Source organism: Ranitomeya variabilis, chromosome 8, assembly GCF_051348905.1.
Source record: "Ranitomeya variabilis isolate aRanVar5 chromosome 8, aRanVar5.hap1, whole genome shotgun sequence".
In the NCBI taxonomy this organism is placed as follows: Eukaryota; Metazoa; Chordata; class Amphibia; order Anura; family Dendrobatidae; genus Ranitomeya; species Ranitomeya variabilis.
Window position 1 is genome coordinate 134,196,399 of NC_135239.1, and position 22,144 is coordinate 134,218,542.

A 22,144-nucleotide genomic window follows, 5' to 3' on the forward strand; every position below is an offset into this window, starting at 1 on the left:
ATATATATATATATATATATATATATATATGAATTATTGTCGACAAAAATACACGGTATGAGGTGCTGCGCTAGTAAATAAAAGTAAAAATATCTTTATTGACATATTATTTTAAAAATTACATATCTTTAAAAGACGGGCTGCTGGAAAAATAGGACCGCCAACGGCTCTTTAGAAGCCCCCGTGTCAGACTTATATCTGATTGAAGGATGTAACTAAAATAGCTAGTCAGAAGTATAACTATATACACGACAGCGCCATCACATCAAAAATGGCCTCGGTATTGATGTTAATAGATTCTATAATGACACAAATGCGGGTATAATAATTGCTGCATTGCAAAGGCTAGTAAAATACTGAAGTTAAAGAGCTGGCCACTAGATGGCCATGTGATACCGCAGGTATAACTAAAAATAACCAATCAGTAGTATAAATAATACTATATATGAATTAGAAAGATTCAGTTTTTAACTATTATTATTTATACATCAACATTAATTCCTTGGTGGTGTACATGAGAAAGTCGTTGCATGCGTGGTGTTATAAATATCGTTTACAGTAACCAAGTTTACAGTGACAGGCTGGTACAGAGGGGATCCCGTCCTTGCGGTCTTACTTTCTGCGGGCCTATATAACAATTACATGCTGTACATGGATTATAATGCCGGAGCGCAAATAAAGCAGTTGGCACTTACCTTTTAAAATATCAGCTATTCATAGGCGTTGAAGAGCCGGGTTCTGTGTCGCTGCTGTCTTCAGTGTGACCACTATTTAAAGAAAAAACAAACAAAGGCTGTTTTCAAGCAGTCAGTATCGGATTACACTAGTGACTCGCACCTGCTGTGTAGAAAAAGAAAAAAGAAAAAAAAAAAAAAAAATCTAAGCGAGTTATCTTGGACTGCTGTATTTGGGGGTAAATACACCGTTTGATACGAAATTTTATACAACTGAAGAGGCAAGCGTCTGTTGATCAGACACACGCATTTATTCGGTCATGGATTCTAACACCCGGGATCGCATATTAGAAAAGCAGTATTTTACACCGAACAATTCGGGATCGTTCGGCGGAATTGACAAATTATTTAGAGCGACGAGAGACCGCGGAATAAAGAAATCTGACGTGTCTGAGTGGCTGACCAGACAAGCCGCGTATTCCCTGCACAAGCCCGTCAGAAAGCATTTTCTTACAAATAAAATTTATGTTTCTAATGTTGATGAGCAATGGCAGGCTGATCTCGTAAGTTTAATCGACTATTCAAGAGAAAATGATAATGTCAAATACATCCTGACGGTGATTGATACTCTATCGAGATACGCGTGGTGTGTTGCTTTGTCGTCCAAAACGGGGGCTAGCATGGCTAGGTCGTTCGAATTAATATTTCAAAATGATAAGCGCATACCGAAGAAATTGCAGACGGATCGCGGCAAAGAATTTATAAATTCGTCAGTCAAGCGGCTGTGTAATTTACACAATATTCACCACTTTTTTACCAACAACGCCGTGAAAGCTGCTATGGTAGAGCGCTTTAATCGCACATTAAAAACTCGTATGTGGCGCTATCTCACGAAGCATAATACCTTTAGGTATATTGATGTTTTACCGGATTTGGTGCATAGCTACAATCACACGTATCATTCTACCATACGCTGTAGTCCCGCTGAAGTGACCGAGAAAAACGCAATGCAAATCTGGCGCAATATTTACAGTTCTACTATTGCTAATAAACCGATTAAACCGTCTTTAAAGGTCGGTGATCATGTGAGAATATCGGCCTATAAAAATACGTTCTGTAAGGGGTATGAGAAAACGTACAGCGAAGAGATTTTTTTAATTAGCGGGGTCTCCAATAAATTTCATAAACCTCTTTATAAAATTGCTGATTTAGCCGGCGACCCTGTAGAGGGGTCATTTTATAAGGAAGAATTGCAAAAAATACCCGCGAATGAGAATCGCGTCTACAGAGTGGAAAAGATTTTGAGAAAAAAACGTGTCGGGGGTGTAAGTCACTGTCTCGTCAAATGGCTGGGGTACCCCGAAAAATTCAATAGTTGGATCCCGGCTTCGGAGTTGACAGATATATAGCTATGGAAGCGCGCTCCTTTTTTGTGACTCTTCCCAGTAATTCTTCAATTAATATCTACCCCGATAACACCATATCGAATTACAATACCAAGTTAGCGAGGGCCGTTCATCTTTCAGAAGCTTATGAAGTGGCGTTAACGGAAATACAGTACCCTCATACGTGGAACACGTTTGAGGCTTTTGAAGGGAACTTCTACGCCGCGAAACACGGCGAGCCGTTAGAACATTATCACATAAAATCAGGGTTTTACTCGAACATTCATAAGCTGGTTGCCACGGTCAATACCCGAATAGAAGGTCTGAATTTATCCGCGCCGACCTACAGAATACGGTATGATGAGCTACGCCGAGAGGTGATCCTGCCCGACCCGGCCCCTATACAGTTTGCTCTGGGTACTAAGCTAAAATTTATTTTCGGGCTACAGACCGTCGAGGACTCCCCCGTTGCTTTAATGCCGTGGAATCGGCGCTTTTACCCCGATTCAAAGGCTGGTTTTTATTCGCTTTTTGTATACACCGATATAATTCAGCACCAGCTTGTAGGCGACAGTTACGTTCAGCTGTTACGAACCGTAGAGGTTAGCGGCGATGATAATGATATTGTCACGGTGCGCTACACGCGCCCCGATTACATACCGCTGTGCAAACAGCACTTTGACTCCATAAACATTACAGTCATGTCGGACCAGGCTACGCCTGTTAAATTCAGATACGGGAAGTGTATAGTGCGATTACATTTCAGACCGCGGCAGTATTGACACGATAAAATGGTGTCTCAAAGGGTGTATGGAGACCCCGCTGTTTATGCCCGCTACTATACTGCCCAGTCGGGGCACGGGCTAGAGGGATTCCGCGGGAGTGAGTACATGTACGGTTCCGGCCTGGCCGGAATATTTAAAGGTTTATTTCGTCGCGCCGTGCCGCTTTTCAGAAGAGGCCTAGAATTAGTAAAACCGCACATAAAGACGGCTGTCCGGAACATAGCGACGGACGCCGTCACGACCGCCTCATCGGCCCTTATGAAACGGATAAATACACAACCCCAGCAAGACGGATCAGGATTAGTTTATGTCGCTAAAAAAGCGCAAAAAAGAAAGAGGCGCGCTTGCCCGCCTTTACCGCCGATGCTCATGAATAAAACTACCGCCAAGAGACGTCGCCGCCAGAAACGGGTGAGGCGCTCTGCGGACGACATCTTCTAATCGGTTATCATGGCTTTCCTGCATGACGCTTCTGAAGAGTGCGCAAAATCTGAGCTGGATATTTTTGACGTGCCCCCGACACAAACAAGTATAGAGAAATCTCTATTTGTGGAAGTACAACCGGTTGCGGCTCTGTCGGACAATGCGCCGTTGGAGTTTTTCATATCCGGGAGCGGCGATTATTATTATGATCTGAACAATACTCTGTTGTACGTAAGCTGCCGCATCGTGAAGCAAGATAATACGGCTATCGCCGATGATGCCCGTGTTGCCCTCATAAATTATCCTCTAGCCACCCTTTTTAACCAGGTCGATATTACTCTGGGAGACCGGCTTATCTCGCAATCGGACAATCTCTACAGCTATAGAGCGTACATAGAGACCCTTTTAAATTACAGCTCGCAGACGCTGGCGTCGCAATTTACAGCCGGTTTGTTCTATAAAGACACTGCGGGCCATCATAATGATCGGCGCTTGGATGGCGCAAATGCGGGATTTATCAAAAGAGCCCATGCAGCTTCTCGCTCAAGGCCCATCGACCTCTTGGGCCCCATCTTTGGGGATATATTTAATCAGCCAAAGCTAATATTGAACGGTCTTGACCTTAAGGTTAAGCTAACAAGAAATAAGGATGCTTTCTGCCTCATGTCCGCAGAAGTCGAGCCGCTGAAGGTGCAAATCTCGCAAGCGGCTCTCTACGTGAAAAGAGTGCAGGTGTCTCCGGCTGTCCGAATCGGTCATAGCCAGGCCCTCCTATCCGCGACCGCCAAGTACGCTATTGACCGAACATGTCTGAAAGTGTACAGCATCGCCGCGGGGACACGGATCACGAACCACGAGAACCTCTTCCTAGGTCAGATACCAAAGACCGTTATATTAGCTTTTGTGGATAATGAATCGTTCAGCGGCGTTTATGCAAAAAATCCAATGAACTTCCATCACTATCACATCAATCACGCCGCTTTATATCTGGACGGCCAGCAGATACCCGCGAGGCCTTATAACCCTAATTTTAATGATGGTTTAGCCATCAGAGAGTATATGGCGCTTGCCCATATATCCGGCAAGCAAAAAGCTGATTGTGCCATGGCGATAGACCGTGAAGAATTTATGGATGGATTCACTCTATTTGCTTTTGATTTATCGCCTGATCAAGAGCCTGGAGGACATTTCTCGCTCGTTAAAACAGGTAACCTACGTGCTGAAGTCCGCTTTGCGCTAGCGACACCCCACACGATAAATATGATTGTTTTTGCGGTCAATCACACCATTCTGGAAATTAATAATAGGCGAGAGATCTTGTACGATTTTAATTAAGTAACGATGGACAGTCTGCAGCTTACAACGATGCTGAAGTCGAATAATTTTACAGCCCGCATATTCGTCGGTGTGTTTCCGTGTGATTTGCTTCCGGAAGAAAGGGTGACTCAGAGACCCGCGGCATATATCGTGAATACAGACCCGGCGAATCAACCCGGGCGACACTGGGTATTAATCGTACTCTGCGATGATAAGACGGGTGTGTTTTTTGATAGTTACGGTCTCAGCCCTGAAAATATTATCTTCCCACGCGAATTTGTGACTTTCCTGAATAAGAATTGTGACGATTATTGTTACCAGAACGCGCAAATCCAAGACCTGTATACACAAACGTGCGGCCATTACTGCGTATATGTTTTACATCATTTAGCGCGCGGATTACCATTCAAGAATGTATTACAACATTTCACGAATGCCGTACGAAGAAACGAAAGAATCGTAACAACGTTTATTTCGACAACATTTTCAAACTTAACTCGTTCTAATTGCAATTATCAGTTTAATCAAAACTGCACTTGTCTTCGGTGATCTAACTAGTTGTTTAAATTCTTAGAGGACGTTCAAGGTGACAGTTGCTTTGTGTGACAGCTGCTAGCAAATTCTGTGTTTTCTCAGCTAGTGAGAATTCTAGCACACCTTACTTCACACAGTAAACTATTTTTAGCCAAACTCTGCTTGCGCCGTTATTTGGGGTACCGGAGAAACAGCTGTGGGGAGCCCCACAAACAATGGTTTGAATCATACGCAGTCATTTTTTCCAAGCACCGTGATCGCAGCTGTTAGGGTAATTAAGTAGGAGACAGTATTCCTTACTTAAATGCCCTGGCCATTAACTAGACAGCCAGAGTTTCTGCAGTTAGAATGTGTTCAGTGATAATGAATCACAACTTATAGTGGATAAATAATCACATTATTCGGTAAGAGTTTGTTGCTGTATAACCAAACGTGCTATTTAACGCGAGTGCTTTTATACTGAGATGTGTTTATTTACAATAAATATCTTTTACTTTTACAATACCCTGTATTTTGCTTTTTTATAAACGTATAAAACACCCACGATTCATACCTTGTGCTTGTTGTAATATGGGCGCACACATAATGCGCCCATTATAAATCACCTATAAATATAAAAACTCTAATATAAAACAATTACAGGGATAACATTCATGTTGTAACATGCCCCGGGGATAACATTCATGTTGTAACATGCCCGCATACATAATGCGAGCATTATAAATCCCCTATAAATATAAAACTCTAATATAAAACAATTACTGGCATAATATTCCCTGTATTAACAAATTAAACTATATAAAAAGGGAGGGGGAGCTGCCACACAGCTGCTGTTAGAAGACAAGGGGGAGGGGAGGGGTTACACACTTTGATACACTTTGATAGGGGCGTGTCCACCTGTCAAATTGAGTTTGATGAAACCACCCGACCCTACACTACTCTCTGGGTCCGATTTGGTGGGCGGAGCCACTCTGGGTCCGATTTGGTGGGCGGGGGTCTGATTTGGTGGGCGGGTCACTCTGGGTCTGATTTGGTGGGCCGGGTCACTCTGGGTCCGATTTGGTGGGCCGGGTCACTCGGGGTCCAATTTGGTGGGCCGGGTCACTCTGGGTCCGATTTGGTGGGCCGGGTCACTCGGGGTCCGATTTGGTGGGCGGGGTCACTCGGGGTCCGATTTGGTGGGTGGGTCACTCGGGGTCCGATTTGGTGGGTGGGTCACTCGGGGTCCAATTTGGTGGGCGGGGTCACTCTGGGTCCGATTTGGTGGGCGGAGCCACTCGGGGTCCGATTTGGTGGGCGGGGTCACACGGGGTCCGATTTGGTGGGCGGGGTCACTCGGGGTTCGATTTGGTGGGTGGGTCACTCGGGGTCCGATTTGGTGGGTGGGTCACTCGGGGTCCGATTTGGTGGGCGGGGCACCCTTGGGTCCAATTTGGTGGGCGGGGTCACTCTGGGTCCGATTTGGTGGGCGGAGTCACTCAGGGATCGATTAGGTAGGCGGGGTCACTCTGGGTCTGATTTGGTGGGCGGAGCCACTCTGGGTCCGATTTGGTGGGCGGGGCACCTCAGGGTCCGATCTGGTGGGCTGGGTCACTCTGGGCCCGATTTGGTGGGCGGAGCCACTCTAGGTCCGATTTGGTGGGCGGAGCCACTCTGGGTCCGATTTGGTGGGCGGGGTCACACGGGGTCCGATTTGGTGGGCGGGGTCACTCGGGGTCTGATTTGGTGGGCGGGTCACTCAGGGTCTGATTTGGTGGGTGGGTCACTCGGGGTCCGATTTGTTGGGCGGGGCACCTTTGGGTCCGATTTGGTGGGCGGGGTCACTCTGGGTCCGATTTGGTGGGCGGAGTCACTCTGGGTCCGATTTGGTGGGCGGGGCACTTCAGGGACCGATTAGGTAGGCGGGGTCACTCTGGGTCCGATTTGGTGGGCGGAGCCACTCTGGGTCCGATTTGGTGGGCGGGGCACCTCAGGGTCCGATCTGGTGGGCGGGGTAACTCTGGGCCTGATTTGGTGGGCGGAGCCACTCTGGGTCCGATTTGGTGGGCGGGGTCTGATTTGGTGGGCGGGGTCACTCTGGAACCGATTTGGTCGGCGGGGTCACTCTGGGTCCGATTTGGTGGGCGGGGTCACTCTGGGTCCGATTTGATGGGCGGGGTCACTCTGGGTCCGATTTGGTGGGCGGGGGTCTGATTTGGTGGGCGGAGCCACTCTGGGCCCGATTTGGTGGGCGGGGCACCTCAGGGTCCGATTTGGTGGGCCGGGTCACTCTGGGTCCGATTTGGTGGGCCGGGTCACTCGGGGTCCGATTTGGTGGGCGGGGTCACTCTGGGTCCGATTTGGTTGGCGAGGTCACTCGGGGTCCGATTTGGTGGGCGGGGTCACTCGGGGTCCGATTTGGTGGGTGGGTCACTCGGGGTCCGATTTGGTGGGTGGGTCACTCTGGGCCCGATTTGGTGGGCGGGGCACCTCAGGGTCCGATTTGGTGGGCCGGGTCACTCTGGGTCCGATTTGGTGGGCCGGGTCACTCGGGGTCCGATTTGGTGGGCGGGGTCACTCTGGGTCCGATTTGGTTGGCGAGGTCACTCGGGGTCCGATTTGGTGGGCGGGGTCACTCGGGGTCCGATTTGGTGGGTGGGTCACTCGGGGTCCGATTTGGTGGGTGGGTCACTCTGGGCCCGATTTGGTGGGCGGGGCACCTCAGGGTCCGATTTGGTGGGCCGGGTCACTCTGGGTCCGATTTGGTGGGCCGGGTCACTCGGGGTCCGATTTGGTGGGCGGGGTCACTCTGGGTCCGATTTGGTGGGCGAGGTCACTCGGGGTCCGATTTGGTGGGCGGGGTCACACGGGGTCCGATTTGGTGGGCGGGGTCACATGAGGTCCGATTTGGTGGGCGGGGTCACTCGGGGTCCGATTTGGTGGGCGGGTCACTCGGGGTCCGATTTGGTGGGTGGGTCACTCTATGTCCGATTTGTTGGCCGTGGCACCTTTGGGTCCGATTTGGTGGGCGGGGTCACTCTGGGTCCGATTTGGTGGGCGGAGTCACTCTGGGTCCGATTTGGTGGGCGGAGTCACTCTGGGTCTGATTTGGTGGGCGGGGCACCTCAGGGACCGATTAGGTAGGCGGGGTCACTCTGGGTCCGATTTGGTGGGCGGAGCCACTCTGGGTCCGATTTGGTGGGCGGGGCACCTCAGGGTCCGATCTGGTGGGCGGGGTCACTCTGGGCCCGATTTGGTGGGCGATGTCACTCTGGGACCAATTTGGTGGGTGGGGTCACTCTGGGTCCGATTTGGTGGGCGGGGTCACTCTGGGTCCGATTTGGTGGGCGGGGTCACTCTGGGTCTGATTTGGTGGGCGGGGTCACTCTGGGTCCGATTTGGTGGATGGGGTCACTCAGGGTCCGATTTGGTGGGCGGGGTCACTCTGGGTCAGATTTGGTGGGCGGGGTCACTCTGGGTTCGATTTGGTGGACGGGGTCACTCGGGGTCCGATTTGGAGGGCGGGGTTACTCTGGGACCGATTTGGTGGGTGGGGTCACTCAGGGTCCGATTTGGTGGATGGGGTCACTCAGGGTCCAATTTGGTGGGCGGATTCTTTCTGGGTTCGATTTGGTGGGCCGGGTCACTCTGGGTCCGATTTGGTGGGCGGGGTCACTCGGTCCGATTTGGTGGGTGGGGTCACTCTGGGTCCGATTTGGTGGGCGGGGTCACTCTGGGACCGATTTGATGGGCGGGTGACTCTGGGTCCGATTTGGTGGGCGGGGTCACTCTGGGTCCGATTTTGTGGGTGGGGTCACTCTGGGTCCGATTTTGTGGGCGGGGCAACTCAGGGTCCGATTTGGTGGGCAGGGTCACTCTGGGACTAATTTGGTGCGTGGAGCCACTATGGGTCCGATTTGGTGGGCGGGGCACCTCAGGGTCCGATTTGGTGGGCAGGGTCACTCAGGGTCCGATTTGGTGGGCGGGGTCACTCAGGGTCCGATTTGGTGGGCGGGGTCACTCTGGGTCCGATTTCGTGGGCGGGGTCACTCTGGGTCCGATTTCGTGGGCGGGGTCGCTCTGGGACCGATTTGGTGGAAGGGTCACTCTGGGTTTGATTTGGTGGGCCGGGTCACTGGGTCCGATTTGGTGGGCGGGGTCACTCTGGGTCCGATTTGGTGGGCGGGCTCACTCTGGGACCGATTTGGTGGGCGTGGTCACTCTGGGTCTGATTTGGTGGGCGGGGCACCTCAGGGTCCGATTTGGTGGGCGGGGCACCTCAGGGTCCGATTTGGTGGGTGGGGCACCTCAGGGTCCGATTTGGTGGGTGGGGTCACTCTCGGTCCGATTTGGTGGACGGGGTCACACGGGGTCCGATTTGGTGGGCGGGGTCACTCGGGGTCTGATTTGGTGGGCGGGTCACTCAGGGTCTGATTTGGTGGGTGGGTCACTCGGGGTCCGATTTGTTGGGCGGGGCACCTTTGGGTCCGATTTGGTGGGCGGGGTCACTCTGGGTCCGATTTGGTGGGCGGAGTCACTCTGGGTCCGATTTGGTGGGCGGAGTCACTCTGGGTCTGATTTGGTGGGCGGGGCACTTCAGGGACCGATTAGGTAGGCGGGGTCACTCTGGGTCCGATTTGGTGGGCGGAGCCACTCTGGGTCCGATTTGGTGGGCGGGGCACCTCAGGGTCCGATCTGGTGGGCGGAGTCACTCTGGGCCCGATTTGGTGGGCGGAGCCACTCTGGGTCCGATTTGGTGGGCGGGGTCTGATTTGGTGGGCGGGGTCACTCTGGAACCGATTTGGTCGGCGGGGTCACTCTGGGTCCGCTTTGGTGGGCGGGGTCACTCTGGGTCCGATTTGATGGGCGGGGTCACTCTGGGTCCGATTTGGTGGGCGGGGCACCTCAGGGTCCGATTTGGTGGGCCGGGTCACTCTGGGTCCGATTTGGTGGGCGGGGTCACTCGGGGTCCGATTTGGTGGGTGGGGTCACTCGGGGCCCAATTTGGTGGGTGGGGTCACTCGGGGTCCGATTTGGTGGGCCGGGTCACTGGGTCCGATTTGGTGGGCGGGGTCACTCTGGGTCCGATTTGGTGGGCGGGCTCACTCTGGGACCGATTTGGTGGGCGTGGTCACTCTGGGTCTGATTTGGTGGGCGGGGCACCTCAGGGTCCGATTTGGTGGGCGGGGCACCTCAGGGTCCGATTTGGTGGGTGGGGCACCTCAAGGTCCGATTTGGTGGGTGGGGTCACTCTCGGTCCGATTTGGTGGACGGGGTCACACGGGGTCCGATTTGGTGGGCGGGGTCACACGGGGTCCGATTTGGTGGGCGGGGTCACTCGGGGTCTGATTTGGTGGGCGGGTCACTCAGGGTCTGATTTGGTGGGTGGGTCACTCGGGGTCCGATTTGTTGGGCGGGGCACCTTTGGGTCCGATTTGGTGGGCGGGGTCACTCTGGGTCCGATTTGGTGGGCGGAGTCACTCTGGGTCCGATTTGGTGGGCGGAGTCACTCTGGGTCTGATTTGGTGGGCGGGGCACTTCAGGGACCGATTAGGTAGGCGGGGTCACTCTGGGTCCGATTTGGTGGGCGGAGCCACTCTGGGTCCGATTTGGTGGGCGGGGCACCTCAGGGTCCGATCTGGTGGGCGGGGTCACTCTGGGCCCGATTTGGTGGGCGGAGCCACTCTGGGTCCGATTTGGTGGGCGGGGTCTGATTTGGTGGGCGGGGTCACTCTGGAACCGATTTGGTCGGCGGGGTCACTCTGGGTCCGATTTGGTGGGCGGGGTCACTCTGGGTCCGATTTGATGGGCGGGGTCACTCTGGGTCCGATTTGGTGGGCGGAGCCACTCTGGGTCCGATTTGGTGGGCGGGGGTCTGATTTGGTGGGCGGAGCCACTCTGGGCCCGATTTGGTGGGCGGGGCACCTCAGGGTCCGATTTGGTGGGCCGGGTCACTCTGGGTCCGATTTGGTGGGCCGGGTCACTCGGGGTCCGATTTGGTGGGCGGGGTCACTCTGGGTCCGATTTGGTGGGCGAGGTCACTCGGGGTCCGATTTGGTGGGCGGGGTCACACGGGGTCCGATTTGGTGGGCGAGGTCACTCGGGGTTCGATTTGGTGGGTGGGTCACTCGGGGTCCGATTTGGTGGGTGGGTCACTCGGGGTCCAATTTGGTGGGCGGGGCACCTTTGGGTCCAATTTGGTGGGCGGGGTCACTCTGGGTCCGATTTGGTGGGCGGAGTCACTCTGGGTCCAATTTGATGGGCGGAGTCACTCTGGGTCTGATTTGGTGGGCGGGGCACCTCAGGGATCGATTAGGTAGGCGGGGTCACTCTGGGTCTGATTTGGTGGGCGGAGCCACTCTGGGTCCGATTTGGTGGGCGGGGCACCTCAGGGTCCGATCTGGTGGGCTGGGTCACTCTGGGCCCGATTTGGTGGGCGGAGCCACTCTAGGTCCGATTTGGTGGGCGGGGTCACTCAGGGTCCGATTTGGTGGGCGGGGGTCTGATTTGGTGGGCGGGGTCACTCAGGGTCAGATTTGTTGTGCGGGGTCACTCATGGTCCGATTTGGTGGGTTGGGTCACTCAGGTTCCGATTTGGTGGGCCGGGTCACTCTGGGTCCGACTTGGTGGGCGGGGTCACTCAGGGTCCGATTTGGTGGGCCGGTTCACTCTGGGTCCGATTTGGTGGGCTGGGTCACTCTGGGTCTTATTTGGTGGGCGGGGTCACTCAGGGTCTTATTTGGTGGGCGGGGTCACTCTGGGTCCGATTTGGTGGGCGGAGTCACTCTGGGTCTGATTTGGTGGGCGGGGCACTTCAGGGACCGATTAGGTAGGCGGGGTCACTCTGGGTCCGATTTGGTGGGCGGAGCCACTCTGGGTCCGATTTGGTAGGCGGGGCACCTCAGGGTCCGATCTGGTGGGCGGGGTCACTCTGGGCCCGATTTGGTGGGCGGAGCCACTCTGGGTCCGATTTGGTGGGCGGGGTCTGATTTAGTGGGCGGGGTCACTCTGGAACCGATTTGGTCGGCGGGGTCACTCTGGGTCCGATTTGGTGGGCGGGGTCACTCTGGGTCCGATTTGATGGGCGGGGTCACTCTGGGTCCGATTTGGTGGGCGGGGGTCTGATTTGGTGGGCGGAGCCACTCTGGGCCCGATTTGGTGGGCGGGGCACCTCAGGGTCCGATTTGGTGGGCCGGGTCACTCTGGGTCCGATTTGGTGGGCCGGGTCACTCGGGGTCCGATTTGGTGGGCGGGGTCACTCTGGGTCCGATTTGGTTGGCAAGGTCACTCGGGGTCCGATTTGGTGGGCGGGGTCACACAGGGTCCGATTTGGTGGGCGGGGTCACTCGGGGTCCGATTTGGTGGGTGGGTCACTCGGGGTCCGATTTGGTGGGTGGGTCACTCGGGGTCCAATTTGGTGGGCAGGGCACCTTTGGGTCCAATTTGGTGGGCGGGGTCACTCTGGGTCCGATTTGGTGGGCGGAGCCACTGTGGGTCCGATTTGGTGGGCGGGGGTCTGATTTGGTGGGCGGAGCCACTCTGGGCCCGATTTGGTGGGCGGGGCACCTCAGGGTCCGATTTGGTGGGCCGGGTCACTCTGGGTCCGATTTGGTGGGCGAGGTCACTTGGGGTCCGATTTGGTGGGCGGGGTCACACGGGGTCCGATTTGGTGGGCGGGGTCACTCGGGGTTCGATTTGGTGGGTGGGTCACTCGGGGTCCGATTTGGTGGGTGGGTCACTCGGGGTCCAATTTGGTGGGCGGGGCACCTTTGGGTCCAATTTGGTGGGCGGGGTCACTCTGGGTCCGATTTGGTGGGCGGAGTCACTCTGGGTCCAATTTGGTGGGCGGAGTCACTCTGGGTCTGATTTGGTGGGCGGGGCACCTCAGGGATCGATTAGGTAGGCGGGGTCACTCTGGGTCTGATTTGGTGGGCGGAGCCACTCTGGGTCCGATTTGGTGGGCGGGGCACCTCAGGGTCCGATCTGGTGGGCTGGGTCACTCTGGGCCCGATTTGGTGGGCGGAGCCACTCTACGTCCGATTTGGTGGGCGGGGTCACATGAGGTCCGATTTGGTGGGCGGGGTCACTCGGGGTCCGATTTGGTGGGCGGGTCACTCGGGGTCTGATTTGGTGGGTGGGTCACTCTGGGACTAATTTGGTGCGTGGAGCCACTCTGGGTCCGATTTGGTGGGCGGGGTCACTCTGGGTCCGATTTGGTGGGCGGAGTCACTCTGGGTCCGATTTGGTGGGCGGAGTCACTCTGGGTCTGATTTGGTGGGCGGGGCACCTCAGGGACCGATTAGGTAGGCGGGGTCACTCTGGGTCCGATTTGGTGGGCGGGGCACCTCAGGGTCCGATCTGGTGGGCGTGGTCACTCTGGGTCCGATTTGGTGGGCGGGGTCACTCTGGGACCAATTTGGTGGGCGGGGTCACTAAGACCGATTTGGTGGGCGGGGTCACTCTGGGTCCGATTTGGTGGGCGGGGTCACTCTGGGTCTGATTTGGTGGGCGGGGTCGCTCTGGGTCCGATTTGGTGGATGGTGTCACTCGGTCCGATTTGGTGGGCGGAGTCACTCTGGGCTCGATTAGCTGGGCCGGGTCACTCTGGGTCTGATTTGGTGGGCGGGGTCACTCTGGGTCCGATTTGGTGGGCGGGGTCACTCTGGGTCCGATTTGGTGGGCGGGGTCACTCTGGGTCAGATTTGGTGGGCGGGGTCACTCTGGGTTCGATTTGGTGGACGGGGTCACTCGGGGTCCGATTTGGAGGGCGGGGTTACTCTGGGACCGATTTTGTGGGTGGAGCCTCTATGGGTCCGATTTGGTGGGCGGGGCACCTCAGGGACCGATTTGGTGGGCAGGGTCACTCAGGGTCCGATTTGGTGGATGGGGTCACTCAGGGTCCAATTTGGTGGGCGGATTCTTTCTGGGTTCGATTTGGTGGGCCGGGTCACTCTGGGTCCGATTTGGTGGGCGGGGTCACTCGGTCCGATTTGGTGGGTGGGGTCACTCTGGGTCCGATTTGGTGGGCGGGGTCACTCTGGGACCGATTTGATGGGCGGGTGACTCTGGGTCCGATTTGGTGGGCGGGGTCACTCTGGGTCCGATTTTGTGGGTGGGGTCACTCTGGGTCCGATTTTGTGGGCGGGGCAACTCAGGGTCCGATTTGGTGGGTAGGGTCACTCTGGGACTAATTTGGTGCGTGGAGCCACTATGGGTCCGATTTGGTGGGCGGGGCACCTCAGGGTCCGATTTGGTGGGCGGGGTCACTCAGGGTCCGATTTGTTGGGCGGGGTCACTCAGGGTCCGATTTGGTGGGCGGGGTCACTCTGGGTCCGATTTCGTGGGCGGGGTCACTCTGGGTCCGATTTCGTGGGCGGGGTCGCTCTGGGACCGATTTGGTGGAAGGGTCACTCTGGGTTTGATTTGGTGGGCCGGGTCACTGGGTCCGATTTGGTGGGCGGGGTCACTCTGGGTCCGATTTGGTGGGCGGGCTCACTCTGGGACCGATTTGGTGGGCGTGGTCACTCTGGGACTGATTTGGTGGGCTGGTCACCTCAGGGTACGATTAGGTGGGCAGGGTCACTCTGGGTCCAATTTGGTGGGCGGAGCCACTCTGGGTCCGATTTGGTGGGCGGGGCACCTCAGGGTCTAATTTGATGGGCGGGGCACCTCAGGGTCCGATTTGGTGGGTGGGGCACCTCAGGGTCCGATTTGGTGGGCGGGGCACCTCAGGGTCCGATTTGGTGGGTGGGGCACCTCAGGGTCCGATTTGGTGGGTGGGGTCACTCTGGGTCCGATTTGGTGGACGGGGTCACACGGGGTCCGATTTGGTGGGCGGGGTCACACGGTGTCCGATTTGGTGGGCGGGGTCACTCGGGGTCTGATTTGGTGGGCGGGTCACTCAGGGTCTGATTTGGTGGGTGGGTCACTCGGGGTCCGATTTGTTGGGCGGGGCACCTTTGGGTCCGATTTGGTGGGCGGGGTCACTCTGGGTCCGATTTGGTGGGCGGCGTCACTCTGGGTCCGATTTGGTGGGCGGAGTCACTCTGGGTCTGATTTGGTGGGCGGGGCACTTCAGGGACCGATTAGGTAGGCGGGGTCACTCTGGGTCTGATTTGGTGGGCGGAGCCACTCTGGGTCCGATTTGGTGGGCGGGGCACCTCAGGGTCCGATCTGGTGGGCTGGGTCACTCTGGGCCCGATTTGGTGGGCGGAGCCACTCTACGTCCGATTTGGTGGGCGGGGTCACATGAGGTCCGATTTGGTGGGCGGGGTCACTCGGGGTCCGATTTGGTGGGCGGGTCACTCGGGGTCTGATTTGGTGGGTGGGTCACTCTGGGACTAATTTGGTGCGTGGAGCCACTCTGGGTCCGATTTGGTGGGCGGGGTCACTCTGGGTCCGATTTGGTGGGCGGAGTCACTCTGGGTCCGATTTGGTGGGCGGAGTCACTCTGGGTCTGATTTGGTGGGCGGGGCACCTCAGGGACCGATTAGGTAGGCGGGGTCACTCTGGGTCCGATTTGGTGGGCGGGGCACCTCAGGGTCCGATCTGGTGGGCGTGGTCACTCTGGGTCCGATTTGGTGGGCGGGGTCACTCTGGGACCAATTTGGTGGGCGGGGTCACTAAGACCGATTTGGTGGGCGGGGTCACTCTGGGTCCGATTTGGTGGGCGGGGTCACTCTGGGTCTGATTTGGTGGGCGGGGTCGCTCTGGGTCCGATTTGGTGGATGGTGTCACTCAGGGTCCGATTTGGTGGGCGGAGTCACTCTGGGCTCGATTAGCTGGGCCGGGTCACTCTGGGTCTGATTTGGTGGGCGGGGTCACTCTGGGTCCGATTTGGTGGGCGGGGTCACTCTGGGTCCGATTTGGTGGGCGGGGTCACTCTGGGTCAGATTTGGTGGGCGGGGTCACTCTGGGTTCGATTTGGTGGACGGGGTCACTCGGGGTCCGATCTGGTGGGCTGGGTCACTCTGGGCCCGATTTGGTGGGCGGAGCCACTCTGGGTCCGATTTGGTGGGCGGGGTCTGATTTGGTGGGCGGGGTCACTCTGGAACCGATTTGGTCGGCGGGGTCACTCTGGGTGCGATTTGGTGGGCGGGGTCACTCTGGGTCCGATTTGATGGGCGGGGTCACTCTGGGTCCGATTTGGTGGGCGGGGGTCTGATTTGGTGGGCGGAGCCACTCTGGGCCCGATTTGGTGGGCGGGGCACCTCAGGGTCCGATTTGGTGGGCCGGGTCACTCTGGGTCCGATTTGGTGGGCCGGGTCACTCGGGGTCCAATTTGGTGGGTGGGGTCACTCTGGGTCCGATTTGGTTGGCGAGGTCACTCGGGGTCCGATTTGGTGGGCGGGGTCACACGGGGTCCGATTTGGTGGGCGGGGTCACTCTGGGTCCGATTTGGTGGGCGGGGGTCTGATTTGTTGGGCGGAGCCACTCTGGGCCCGATTTGGTGGGCGGGGCACCTCAGGGTCCGATTTGGTGGGCCGGGTCACTCTGGGTCCGATTTGGTGGGCCGGGTCACTCGGGGTCCGATTTGGTGGGCAGGGTCACTCTGGGTCCGATTTGGTTGGCAAGGTCACTCGGGGTCCGATTTGGTGGGCGGGGTCACACGGGGTCCGATTTGGTGGGCGGGGTCACTCGGGGTCCGATTTGGTGGGTGGGTCACTCGGGGTCCGATTTGGTGGGTGGGTCACTCGGGGTCCAATTTGGTGGGCGGGGCACCTTTGGGTCCAATTTGGTGGGCGGGGTCACTCTGGGTCCGATTTGGTGGGCGGAGCCACTCTGGGTCCGATTTGGTGGGCGGGGGTCTGATTTGGTGGGCGGAGCCACTCTGGGCCCGATTTGGTAGGCGGGGCACCTCAGGGTCCGATTTGGTGGGCCGGGTCACTCTGGGTCCGATTTGGTGGGCCGGGTCACTCGGGGTCCGATTTGGTGGGCGAGGTCACTCGGGATCCGATTTGGTGGGCGGGGTCACACGGGGTCCGATTTGGTGGGCGGGGTCACTCGGGGTTCGATTTGGTGGGTGGGTCACTCGGGGTCCGATTTGGTGGGTGAGTCACTCGGGGTCCAATTTGGTGGGCGGGGCACCTTTGGGTCCAATTTGGTGGGCGGGGTCACTCTGGGTCCGATTTGGTGGGCGGAGTCACTCTGGGTCCAATTTGGTGGGCGGAATCACTCTGGGTCTGATTTGGTGGGCGGGGCACCTCAGGGATCGATTAGGTAGGCGGGGTCACTCTGGGTCTGATTTGGTGGGCGGAGCCACTCTGGGTCCGATTTGGTGGGCGGGGCACCTCAGGGTCCGATCTGGTGGGCTGGGTCACTCTGGGCCCGATTTGGTGGGCGGAGCCACTCTAGGTCCGATTTGGTGGGCGGGGTCACTCAGGGTCCGATTTGGTGGGCGGGGGTCTGATTTGGTGGGCGGGGTCACTCTGGGTCAGATTTGTTGTGCGGGGTCACTCATGGTCCGATTTGGTGGGTTGGGTCACTCAGGTTCCGATTTGGTGGGCCGGGTCACTCTGGGTCCGACTTGGTGGGCGGGGTCACTCAGGGTCCGATTTGGTGGGCCGGTTCACTCTGGGTCCGATTTGGTGGGCTGGGTCACTCTGGGTCTTATTTGGTGGGCGGGGTCACTCAGGGTCCGATTTGGTGGGCGGGGTCACTCTGGGTCCGATTTGGTGGGCGGGGCACCTCAGGGACCGATTTGGTGGGTGGGGTCACTCAGGGTCCGATGTGGTGGGCGGGGTCACTCTGGGTTCGATTTAATTGGCCGGGTCACTGGGTCCGATTTTGTGGGCAGGGTCACTCGGGGTCCGATTTGGTGTGCGGGGTCACTCGGTCCGATTTGGTGGGCGGGGTCACTCTGGGACCGATTTGATGGGCGGGTGACTCTGGGTCCGATTTGGTGGGTGGGGTCACTCTGGGTCCGATTTTGTGGGTGGGGTCACTCTGGGTCCGATTTTGTGGGCGGGGCAACTCAGGGTCCGATTTGGTGGGTAGGGTCACTCTGGGACTAATTTGGTGCGTGGAGCCACTGGGTCCGATTTGGTGGGCGGGGCACCTCAGGGTCCGATTTGGTGGGCGGGGTCACTCAGGGTCCGATTTGGTGGGCGGGGTCACTCAGGGTCCGATTTGGTGGGCGGGGTCACTCTGGGTCCGATTTCGTGGGCGGGGTCACTCTGGGCCCGATTTGGTGGGCGGAGCCACTCTGGGTCCGATTTGGTGGGCGGGGTCTGATTTGGTGGGCGGGGTCACTCTGGAACCGATTTGGTCGGCGGGGTCACTCTGGGTCCGATTTGGTGGGCGGGGTCACTCTGGGTCCGATTTGATGGGCGGGGTCACTCTGGGTCCGATTTGGTGGGCGGGGGTCTGATTTGGTGGGCGGAGCCACTCTGGGCCCGATTTGGTGGGCGGGGCACCTCAGGGTCCGATTTGGTGGGCCGGGTCACTCTGGGTCCGATTTGGTGGGCCGGGTCACTCGGGGTCCAATTTGGTGGGTGGGGTCACTCGGGGTCCGATTTGGTGGGCGGGGTCACACGGGGTCCGATTTGGTGGGCGGGGTCACTCGGGGTCCGATTTGGTGGGTGGGTCACTCGGGGTCCGATTTGGTGGGTGGGTCACTCGGGGTCCAATTTGGTGGGCGGGGTCACTCTGGAGTAGTGTAGGGTCGGGTGGTTTCGTCAAACTCAATTTGACAGGTGGACACGCCCCTATCAAAGTGTATCAAAGTGTGTAACCCCTCCCCTCCCCCTTGTCTTCTAACAGCAGCTGTGTGGCAGCTCCCCCTCCCTTTTTATATAGTTTAATATTATTTTCACTGTATTTGATACGGTGAATATTATCCCCGTAATTGTTTTATATTAGAGTTTTATATTTATAGGGGATTTATATTGCCCCCATTATGTATGTGGGCATGCTACTATATAGTTTAATATTATTATCGCTGTATTTGATACAGTGAATGTTATCCCCGTAATTGTTTTATATTAGAGTTTTATATTTATAGGTGATTTATAAATGCGCACATTATGTATGTGGGCATGTTACAACATGAATGTTATCCCCGGGGCATGTTACAACATGTCCCCGGGGCATGTTACAACACGAATGTTATCCCCGTAATTGTTTTATATTAGAGTTTTATATTTATATGTGATTTATAATGGCCGCATTATGTGTGCGACCATATTACAACAAGCGCAGGTATGAATCGTGGTGTTTTATACGTTTATAAAAAGCAAAAGACAGGGTATTGTAAGAGTAAAAGATATTTATTGTAAATAAACACAACTCAGAGACATTTCAACGATTCTTGCAGAGTATAAAAGCAGTCGCATTAAATAGCACGTTGGTTATACAACAACAAACTTCTTACAAAAAATAAATAGTATCGTTTGTATATACACCATTACGTTTCTTACAAAATAATACGGTGTTACAAGTCATGTACGACATATTTATCAAATACATTCTTTACATCGTGAGCCACATGGTTTGTAGCATCGGTAGAGGCCTTCTTTTAGGTAGCAGAGTTCCACGTGTGGTACCTAATGACGGGGAATGTAAAGATTGGATTGTACGCGGCGTCGGAGCGAGTTTCTGCGGCGTAGATACAGCGTGTGGCTCGGTGCTGGAAATTTTTAGTTCATCTAAAAGCTTCCTAGTAGTGGGATTACCAACAACTGTAGACGGTATATTTAGCTCGGCCATAGCCTGCATAAATGCTTCCCAACCCGGCGGTAAATTTCTACCGGACAGCGCATGACTCTGCGTAGTACTACGTACCAAATCCAGTAAGTTAGACCCAGGCATTACAGATCCTTTGAAAATAAATTCAGCTTTATTATTCCAGTCTGTAACATTTTTATTCTGTAGTAACCTGTTTAGTAAAAATTCAGCATTCTTTTTATATCTCTGGTTTATGTGGCTGACAATTTCAGCGATCTCTCGATTTTTATCAGAGTCGGTATTTGACAATTGTTGCTGACCAGGATCAGGAGTGCTAACGAGATTTAAAGCCGTTACTTCTTTTGAGCTGTGGCGCGTATGCACCAAGTATCTTTGTAGCGCCGCGCTATACATTTTAATTTTCACATCATCGGGAATGTCACGACGTTGTAAAATGTCGCTAATTTCGCCATCAAGGCGTTGAATAACGCTGTCGCGTATGTTGACTGTAGCGCCGGGTCTTAGTTTGTCTAGCTCCTGTTTGGGGACTAGATACATTTTCTCTGTATGCTCCATTATCTTCCCGCGAGCAGGCTTGTTATTATAGGGATTGCAAAAGCTAAAAGAGGGCCGATAAACCCGCCGGCCTGCTTTAGTAGCCGCTTCTTTTTCTTTATGGGCTGCGATCTGTCGCTCAGGGTTCTTATAGCTTTACGCCACTTCTTTAATATGCCTTTTTGGCGCTCTTTCAGCGGAATCCTGCCTTTTAAGATGTTTAAAGCAATCTCGCCTATGGCTGTAATTAAATCACTGCTCGCATTGCGCAAAATAGACTTTCGGACAGCCGGGGTTGCCTTCACCAGAGTTTTTAAGAGAGCCCAGTTACGCCGGAGTCTCTCAGACATCTTTACAGCACAACGCACACAGCGTGGAATGTCTGATACCCGGGTAAAATTCACTTTTTAGAAGTGTTTTTCTTTTGAACATAAACAGCGGGCAACGCTGGTGGAAACAAGCCGGTCCTTAAGCGGTGTTCCTCAGGGGTATTAGCTCTCAAATCTACAAGCAAATACCCATAAGGCTCCCGCGTGGCATCCTCAAAAGCTTCTAGGAAAAAACGCGTTTTTCCGGGATACATCTGGCGGGCTAGAGTTAAAATTTGTAATTTATCTCGGGGGTTATTAAAAAGCACCATGTATTTTGTGTTTAAATTTATCGTACGGCTTTTCTTTCCCTGGCAAAATATATTTTGTACCAGGTAGAAAATGCTGAGATTTCTGTGGTGCACATACTTGGTAAAGGCTTTTTCTATCTCACAATTTTCACTAGCACTCTCCATGATGTCATCAACAATAGCCAAATTCACCTTCTCCGGCGGGAATAATTCATCATCTACGAATGTATTCGGCAGACCCTCCACAAATCTGGCGTGGGGAAAAGAGAGAGAGATTTCATCATATAGTTTTTGCCAACACGAATAAAACCAAACAATATTATCAGGTTTCTGAGAAAAATTAGTTTCAATATTATACAGCAGTTGTTTTACAAAATAGCTCTTTCCAGAATTAGACGGTCCCGCTAGAATGCATGAGAATGGGTGTTGCAGGCGTGTATCCATCAGCACAACACTCTGCTAATACCCAAAAGGCAGGGTTGTGAAATCGTCAATTAGTCGCCGCTTTGTATAAACGCACTTTTGTGTTTTGCGTAACGGCCTCGTCTCAATCTCCCAGTACTTTTTATTTCTTACAATGGCCGGCTGTTGTACGACAATACGTTTCTGCGTATCTGTGTCAGAATTGGTCGGGTAGTCCAGAACTAGATCTTTTAGACTGTTGAAATTAATAGATTGAGAGTTACCAACATTTAGTGTTATACCCTTAACTTTTAAGACAGTTTTACCCGTGTTGAGTTTGTACCCGTAAGTTTTGGGGCCCGCGGATACAAATTCTGTGATGTGTGTACCATCGGGTATTTCACTGGTCAGGTCCCCCAGATAATCGCCTAAAGGCGGTTGCCACTCACCGTCTCTCTGTACAAAAATAACAGAATCTGTGTCGTGATAAAGGCACCTCTCCTGCAGCCGGTCCAGCAGCGAATAGAGCTCTAGCCGGGCATACGCTGTTGTAAAACACGCTATAAAAATGTTTGTGCTTTTGTTGACGGTGTGGTGACCTTTTGCGTATTTCCAGTTAATGGTTGCGGTGTCATCATCAAGGAAGTGTAACATCGAGATGTCATAGTAAGGCAGGAACAAATACTTAAAAAGCTCATCAGGATCCCTAACAATGCTGGTACATGATAGATTAGATCTCTGAGCAAACTTCCCCCATAAAGAATTTAAGAAAAGCTTGGAGATCTGTCTCTTAGCAGGGTTGACCGC

At 54.8% G+C, this 22,144-nt stretch overlaps 1 protein-coding gene across 1 annotated transcript in view; it reads right to left on the reverse strand.

Moving 5' to 3' along the window:
- The window catches only part of LOC143788826 (uncharacterized), a 74,687-nt gene that overhangs the window by 47,492 nt on the left and 5,051 nt on the right, over positions 1–22,144 (reverse strand). The window lies entirely within an intron of this gene.